The sequence below is a fragment of the Crocodylus siamensis genome, chromosome 11 (assembly GCF_052110815.1).
Source record: "Crocodylus siamensis isolate JL-2025a chromosome 11, ASM5211081v1, whole genome shotgun sequence".
Lineage (NCBI taxonomy): Eukaryota > Metazoa > Chordata > Crocodylia > Crocodylidae > Crocodylus > Crocodylus siamensis.
Genome location: NC_143405.1, coordinates 39560160 through 39568874, shown reverse-complemented (window position 1 = coordinate 39568874; position 8715 = coordinate 39560160).

Sequence of the window (8715 nt, the reverse complement as noted above, 5' to 3'; positions counted from 1 at the left end):
TAAGAATAGCAGAGGCCTTTGCTGCCTCAGAAGGGGAGTCACTCAGAGAAAGGAACTATAAAAGTGTGGGGATTACACCTAAGAAGGAGGATGAGCCCCGGCAGGCACCCGTGCACCAGGTGAGGCAAGGAATCATCTTTTATCAGTGTGGCAAGACTGGACACATTTCCCAAGAATGCACCCTGGGGGGCACAGAAAGATGGAAACCCATCGGGGAGGCTACGGGGGTGAAGGAGTGACACAATACCTGCAAACCAATTGAGGAAATGGACTGCAGTTTTAGACGCAGCAAAGAAGTAGAAGGGTGGGACCGTGCCATGGTGACAGTGTGGGTAGCAGTTAGGCCGCTTCAGGCCACCCTGGACACTGGTTGCTCCCAGATGTTAATATGGGTCGGGACGATCCCTTAAAGTGTTATCGAATGGTGCCCTCTGGTCAGGATGCAGTGTATACATGGCAAGATGGAGCAATACAAAAGCGGCTTCATGGACGTGAGGATCACCAGTTGCAAGGGCAAATTATGCATTGGGCTTGCTCCTCAGTTAGATGGCCAGATGACTGTGGTGAGTGATTGGCCACCTCTCTACAAGGTATTAGAGGAAGTATGTGTGAAGGAGATAAGGCGTAGAAGACGGCCCTGTGGAGAAGGTTGGATAGTGGAAGAGGATTCAGCTTCGTCTGATGAGGAAGAGTGGGTTAGCCTCGGGACAGGAACCAAGAGCGTGCACTTTCAGATGGCTGAAGAAGAGGATGACAAGCTACAGAAGATCCGGGAGAAAGAGGTTGCTTGGGTAGAGGAAGAGAGCATACAACCTGAATGGATGTAAGTGATGCATATTTTTCAGTACATAGGGGTCTGTTATACCAAGTAAAGTAGTGTCAGGTCCGAGGGGAATGGGCCCGGCAGCTAGTAGTCTCTGGAAGTCTCCATAAGAGGGTATGGAGGTTGGCACATGCTAGCCCAATGGGCGACCACCTCAGGGCAGACAAGGTGGTGACCCAGATAGGACAGTGGGTTTTTTGGCCAGGGATGAGGGATGACATTATACGGTGTTGCAAGCCACGTCTAGAATGTCAGAGGGTCCAAGAGAGACAGCCCCCACAGGCACCACTGCAACCAATGCCGCTCATCGAAGTACCCTTTGACTGAATAGTGCTAGATGCAGTGGGACCCTTAACAAAGACTAGCACTGGACACCAATATATATTAGTCATCATTGACTATGCTACACGCTAACCAGATGCAATACCCCTGAGATCAGCAACAGCCCCACGAATTGCTGGAGTTACTAAAATGGGTGTCCTGGGTGGGAGTGCCGAGAGAAATAATTACACAGGAAGAGACTAATTTTATGTCTGGAGTTATCCAGGCTATGTGTCAGCTGCTGAAGATTTGGCAACTTTGCACCTCAGTGTATCATCCGCAAACTAACGGGCTAGCGGAATGCTTGAATGGTACAATTAAATGGCTATTGCGGCAACACGCCCAGGATGAACCAAGAAGGTGGGACTTGATCCTAATACCTCTCCTTTTTGCACTGAGAGATGCTCCACAGGCATCCATGAGGCTGTCCCCATTTGAATTAATATATGGCCATAAACTACGAGGGCTGTTACAAGGGATGGGAGAGGAATGGGAAAATGTGGGATAACCGGGAGTTGGGGTACGGCGCTACCAACAGAAAATGATAGAGTGACTGGCAAAAGCCAGGCAGCTCGCTCAGGAGCACTTGGTCGAGGCTCAGCAGAGACAACAGTGGGAGTATGATAAAGGGAACAGTGCTAGAGATTTTCACATCGGAGATAAGGTCCTTGTATTACTCCCCATGACGGCTGACAGGTTGTTGACTTGATGGCAAGGCCCGTTCAAGATTGTGCATCAAACCGGGCCTACCAACTACGAAGTACATTGCCCTGGGCATAGAAAGGAGCGACAAATTTATCATGTCAACTTGCTGAAAGTGTTGTGAGAGCCAGAGGGCTGGCTGTTGAGCCCAGAAGGCCCACACAAAGAATTAGGACCTGAGGCAGGGGAGTCATCAGAAGGGCAAGAACCAGGTGGCCAACCAGCGTATGGGCCCAAACTCGATGCCCAGCAGCACGACCAGTTGAGAAGGCTGTTGGCAAAGTTCGGTGAAGTATTCAATGAAAAGCCTGGCCGGATCCAAGGGATACAGTATGAGATCTACACACCAAAAGGGACCATAATGTGTGAAAGGTGGAGGCCTATCCCCCATCACTGGCGTGAGAAGGTCTAAGGCAAACTATGGAAGATGTTAGCTCAAGGCTAACATCTTCATGCCTTCACACAGTCCTTGGTGGAACCTGATGGTAATAGTGCCGAAAAAAGACACTTAGAATATGCATCAATTTTCAGAAGGTTAATGAAGTCACCAGATTCGATGTCTTCCCCATGCCTCATATAGAGGAACTGCTAGACCAGATAGGGCAGGCTCGGTATATTTCCACTATCAACATGGCCAAGGGGTACTGGCAGATCCCTGTAGCAGAAAAAGATTGGCTGAAAACGGCCTTCGGCACCCCCTGGGGATTGTTTGAGTTTACGAGAATGCCTTTCGGCCTACACTGGGCCGCAGCAACCTTTTAATAACTGATGAACCACATTCTAGCCCCACACATGAGGTACATGGCCACATATATTGATGATTTAATAGATTTCATAGACATTAGGCCTGGAAGGGACCTCGGAAGATCATTGATTCCAGCCCCCTGCACAAAGGGCAGGAAGTCAGCTGCGGCCATAGGATCCCAGCAAGGTAAGCATCCAATTTGCTCTTGAAGGTGTTCAATGTAGGTGCTTGAACCACCACCGATGGCAGGCTGTTCCAGACCTTGGGGGCTCAGACAGTAATGAAATTCTTCCTTATGTCCGGCCTGAAATGGTCTAGTAGTAGTTAATGACCGTTTGACCTTGTCATCCCTTGGGGCGCTCTGGTGAACAAACGTTCCCCCAGATACAGGTGATCACCCCTGATAAACTTATAGGCGGCCATCAGATCACCTGAGCCTTAGGTTTTCCAGGCTAAAGAGCCCCATGGCTCTCAGCCTGTCATCGTAAGATCTGTTTTCCTGACCTCTGATCATGTGTGTGGCTCTTCTCTGGACTTTCTCAAACTTCTCAACATCCTTTTTGAATTGTGGAGCCCAAAACTGAATGCAGTACTCCAGCTGCAGCCTCACCAACGCTGAGTACAAGGGGAGAATGACGTCCTGGGATTTGCTTGAGAAGCAGCTATGGATGCAAGCCAGCGTTTTGGTCACTTTACTAGCTGCAGTATCGCATTGAAGGCTCATGTTCATCTTGTGTTCAGTGATGACCCCCAAGTCTCTTTCTTCCATAGCGTAGCACTGCTGAGCCTATAAGGATGCTGCAGGTTTTTCTTCCCAAGGTGGAGAACCTTGCATTTTTCTGTGTTAAACACCATCAGGTTCTCGTCCGCCCATTTGCTGAGCCTGTCCAGGTCAACCTGGATCACCCGCCTGTCTTCTGGTGTGCATGCTTTGCCCCAAAGTTTGGTGTCATCAGTGAACCTGGCCAGTCCACTTCTGACTCCAATGTCCACACCATTAATGAAGATGTTGAACAATATGGGTGCAAGGACAGAGCCTTGGGGGACCCCACTTGTCACAGGACACCATGATGATTGACTTCCATCAATTACTACCCTCTGGGTCTGACCACAGAGCCAATTTCCCAGCCAGTGGATCATGGTGGACCCAAGGCCACAGTTGGCCAGTTGCACCAAGAGGTGATCATGATGTAGTAATTTACTTGCAAACATGGGAGCAGCACTTACACCACCCCGTAGGGGTAGTGTTATAAGAAATCTGCTGGATGGGCATGATGGTGAACCCAAAAAAATGCACCTTCGGGGTCTAAGAGACAAATTATTTGGGCTTTAGAGTAGGGCAAGGTAGAATACGCCCTCTAGCTAGTAAAATAGACATAATAAGAAGATATCCGCCTCCACAGATGAAGCGACAAATGCAGGCTTTTTTAGGACTGGCAAACTATTATAGGAGGTTAATTCCCCGCTTCACAGAAAAAACCATGGCCCTAACAGATGTCATCAGAGGAAAGGTACAGGGCCCTATTGGCTGGACTCCAGGGATGGAAAGGGGTTTTGAAGACATCAGGAGAGAATAGTGTAGTGAGGTGGTCGTCATAACACCTGATTTTTCTAAAACTTTCATCTTGCAGATGGATGTCTCCGAGACAGCCGTAGGTGCAGAACGCCCGATCACTTATGCTAGCTGAAAATTAAATGACGTGGAAACCAGGTATTCCACCATTGAAAGGGAGAGTCTGACCATAAAGTGGGCAGTAAACTATTTTAGATATTATTTAATGGGGCAAGAATTCAATCTAGTGACCGACCATGCCCCTTTACAATGGCTGAATAAATTTAGGCACAGTAACGGCCAGATAACATGGTGGGTGTTATTGCTTCAGCCATTTAAGTTTAATGTGAGATATCAACCAGGGACAATTAACCGCATTGCCAATTTCCTGTCAAGGTTTATTGAGAATGAAAAGATGGAGGATGAGATGCCCCAAGGCAACTTAAATGGGGGGGTATGTGGTAAAAACTTACCAGAGTCCAGGGAGAGATGGTGGGATGCTGTGCTAGCAGCCAATCACGGCGAAAGTGAAACTGAAGCAGCTGCAGCCGCCATGGATGAAGATGAAAGGTGAAACCCGTGGCGGAGCCAGAAGGAGCCGTGAACGGCTCCCATATCTGCCTGGGTGCGCTTTATGAAAGTGTGCCAAGGGCGATTAGCTGGATGGGTGCCCAGCACCAGGAGAAAAGTTCCAGCCAGGGGGACTGGAAACAGTGCCCCTGGCTGGCCCAGAAGGGCGAGAGCACTAAGACAACCCTGGTGGCTCCCTCAGGAGGGGAGCATCAAGACAACACTGGGCCAGTGAGGGCCCAAGGAGTCACTTACGGAGCCAGTGTGGGCTAAGGGTGACAGCTGCAGTGACTGGGACACCAGCAAATACAGCAAGGACAGGACCCTGACCCAGATGACAGGCGGCAGGTACCAAACTCGGGGAGCAGATGACATGTCAAGGGGGGCTGGGGTCCAGGGAGAGTCTGGCTCCCCATAAGCCGAGAGCAGAGAGGGGCCGCTGGGAGCACTTGGGATGAGTACCATCAATAGCTAATGACCATAGCCCCTAAGAAACTGAGTATTAGGGAGGGCCTGAGCATTGGCCCTGATGGACAACATTGTGGTTGTCATTAGGTTGGGTGTAGGGGAGGTGGAGCCCTGAGAAGATATGACCGTGAGGATGGCCAAGGGGAAGTACCAGGGGAAGAAGGATCAGACATCACCCTCCTGATAGGAACCTATTTATCCTCAAAGATGTGGCAGGTGAGACCTCTGGGAAGCTGACTTGAGGCCGCTACCCATAGCCTGGCCATGCTGCCCAAGAAGCCACAGCGAGGTTTGTGAAGAACCCAGATACACGATGCTTGGGGGAGAGGCACAGGAGGCTACACCCTGCCAACTATAGACCGATCAGTCTGCCAATTATAGACTGGTCCTGGGGAAGATTGTTGAAAAAACTGTCAAGGAAGATATCACCCACAAGATTGCATCAGTACCATGGTGGGGTACTGAGAAGCATCCAGCATGGCTTTGTAGAGGGGAGGTCATGCGTAACAAATCTGGTGCCCTTTTATGACCAGGTAACTAACCACCTGGACATGAGACAGGAGGTAGATGTCATCTACCTAGATTCCAGCAGGGCCTTTGATACTATTTCCTATGAAATCCTCTCAGTTAAGTTGGAGAGTTCTGGCCTAGATCAGGCTACACTGAGGTGGGTTGGGAACTGAATCAGCGGCCGATCCCAAAGAGTCTTGACTGACAGGGTGGCCTCATCCTGGAAGACTATCTCCAGTGGTGTACCCCAGGGATCAGTGCTTGGGCCCATGCTTTTTAATATCTTTATTAATGACTTGGACAAGGGAGTAAAAACTGCAATGATCAAGTCTGCAGATGATACCAAACTGTAGGGACAAGCAGGCACATCAGAGGACAGGTCAAGGATTCAGGACAACCTTGACAGGCTGGTCCTATGGGCTGAACAAAACCAGATGAAGTTCAATAGGGACAAATGCTGGATCCTTCAGTTGGGTAGGAAGAACCCTCACCGTATCTATATGATGGGTGGTAGACCACTGGCTGGCACTGCATCTGAAAGGGAGCTAGGTGTGATGATCAACCAGATGAATATGAGCCACCAGTGTGACAGAGTTGCCAACAGAGCAAATAGAACTCTGGTGTACATCAGCAGATGGGTCACCAGCAGATCCAGAGAGATGCTTCTCCCCCTCTATTCGACATTGGTGAGGCCACAGCTGGAGTATTGTGTCCAGTTCTGGGCACCACACTTCAAGAAGGATGCGGACATGCTTGAAAGGGTGCAGAGAAGGGCCACCCACATGATCAAGGGCCTGGGGGACAGGCTCTGTGAGGAGAGACTTCAGGATTTGGGACTGTTCAGCCTGAGCAAAAGAAGGCTGAGAGGCAACTTGATGTCGCCTACAAATATGTCAAGTGAGAACACCAGGACCTAGGTGAACTTTTCAGAAAAGCCTCCCCCACCCCAGGAAGATGTGGACCAATGGACCCAAGCTAGCAAAGGAAAAGTTTCAGCTGGACATAAGGAAAAACTTCTTTTCCATACGGGTAACTAGAATCTGGAACACACTTGCAGCAGAGGTGGTACAGTTGCCATCTTTGGCAGTCTTCAAGAGGAGGCTGGACAAATACCTCACTGAGCTTGTTTAAGCCCAATTACCTCTTGCCCATGGCAGGGAACTGGACTTGATGATCTTATAGGTCCCTTCCGGTCCTTCTATGATTTCTTCCTTTCTCTAGTTCTTATTCCTGCTCAGGCTCAAGTTCAAGGGCACCAGCTTTCACTGAGGAGTCAGGGAATTGGGGTCTGAAGCCACTACTCTCTTCCAGACAAATGCTGGGACAGTTCTCATCTAGGAGGAGGGCAACAGAGCAGCCTAGGACTCAAGCCCCCCCAGCCCATGTGGTGGTATACTGCTATTCTACTATGACAGCCTCCATCCCACCCTTCCTTGGGCACCCATTGAGCAAGCCTTGGTATTGATGGGACAGAATTTCACCCTCCTTTCCCCAACCTCCAGTTGACAAAGCACCCACAATTCTCCCCAGTTCCAGTTCATAAAGCATTTGGTTCACTTAAACATAAGTTTTTAGCTGGTTAATAAAAAGTTCTGGTTCATGAAACAATAACTGTGTGCACCCTATGCCTTGCTGAATCTTTAGTTATTTGTACTCTCCTCTCACTGTGCACTACTGAGGTTTTATCTTTTGATTTACCCTGATGGTGGCTTCAGATTTGAGAACAGAATCCTCAAAAATGATATATAACATCATTTTAACCTTGTGTCTGGTTTCAAGATGAATGATGAGTTTTGTGCTGTTCTTGGCTAAAACTCTAAAAAAGCATGTTATTAAATTGCTGGGGCATGTAGATCTCAAAACAAAAACAAATCTGTTCTGCAGAAACATTTGGCTTCTAGAATTTCCTAGAATATTCATTCCAAATTCAGCCCTTGAATATGTGGGCACATGTCCCGTTAAACTAAAATCTATAGCATTGTTCCATTACCTTCTCTTGGAAGAGCTGAAATTGAGGTTTTATCTACTGGTAATCTTTTAAGACCCACCCCCATCCCCAAGGTACCTTTTGCAAGACTAGTGTTGTTAACCCTAGGGATTTGGCTGAAATACAGCTTAATAACATTCTACCTCTCTGCAGTAAATTCATCCAAGACTTTCAAAGTAGGAAGCAGTTAAAAAAAATCCATCCTATCTGGTAGTGAAACCAGCACACATGGACTACTCATGTTCTACAGCCTGGAGGCATAGTGATGTCACTGGATGAGAAGAACATGCTGGATCTGCCAATCTTGTGCACATCTGTGAGAGATGCTGCCTTCAGCAAGGGAGAGAAATAGCAAAAATGAAATGGTTATCAGTGATGGAATTAATCTAATTGTTCTGGTTTCCTTCCTTCCTTTTTTATCCTCATCTATTTAGGCTTAATATAATGTATGCTCATTGTACCACAAAACAGTATAATCTTTTCTATCTCAAGACATGGAATAATAGATAAGCAACAGTGCAATAACCCACTGGTTTGGGTACAGTTTTGTCTTAGTTTTGCCTCACTTCCAAACTAGTACTGCAGCAGAGCACTGCCCTGTGCACTCTCCCACAGTACCTGTTACAGCTCTCTGAAGCATCAGTACTCTGTATGAGAGAGAGAGTTAGCCGTGTCAATCTGAAGACAAGGTAGTGCTGTCAGAATCAGGGGTGCATATTTTTTTCTGAGTGACAGCTCCTTTTTTCTGATGCTATGAAAAGACCAGCAAACAGCTGGCTATCAAGCATAAGCAGTGATTTAAATACAACATCACTCTCTGCATGTCCTTTCATAGCATCTGTAAGGTGCATCTCTACACTGCCTCCCGGGAGAAAAAGTAAAACTCCCCACAATGCCTTGGTGAAATCTTCCATTTCTTCAGAGGGACACCAATAAGTATCAGAAGTGAATCCATTTCCCCACCTTTTATGTGGAGGCCAACATGAATGCTCATCTCTCACTCTTCACTTATCAAGAAAGAGGTATTAACACTTCTA